Here is a 287-nt window from a genome sequence, read left to right as displayed (position 1 = left end):
TAATCATTCATGTCATTCATTCATGCTCCTCGCAGATGTTGTGATTTACTGTGAATCTGATAAGTGATAATGCAGTGAAACTCTGAGAATGGAGCAGCTGCGTGGCTTCAGTGACAGCAGACTCAAACTGGAGTTTTACAGCCCTCCTGGTGTTGACTCACTCCCTGCTGTGCCGTCTCTGTGTTTGTGTGTGTGTGTGTGTGTGTGAAAAACATAACTGCACATTTAGAAGAACCTGATTTACAAAACAGCAACCACAGATTACTTCCCACCAATCTCACCACAGA

At 43.9% G+C, this 287-nt stretch overlaps 1 protein-coding gene across 3 annotated transcripts in view; it reads right to left on the bottom strand.

Moving 5' to 3' along the window:
• vps13b (vacuolar protein sorting 13 homolog B) overlaps window positions 1-287 on the bottom strand; it is a 285627-nt gene that overhangs the window by 4301 nt on the left and 281039 nt on the right. The window lies entirely within an intron of this gene.

Source organism: Cynoglossus semilaevis, chromosome 13 (genome assembly GCF_000523025.1).
Source record: "Cynoglossus semilaevis isolate Cse_v1.0 chromosome 13, Cse_v1.0, whole genome shotgun sequence".
NCBI lineage: Eukaryota > Metazoa > Chordata > Actinopteri > Pleuronectiformes > Cynoglossidae > Cynoglossus > Cynoglossus semilaevis.
This window is presented reverse-complemented; position numbering and strand designations above follow the sequence as displayed.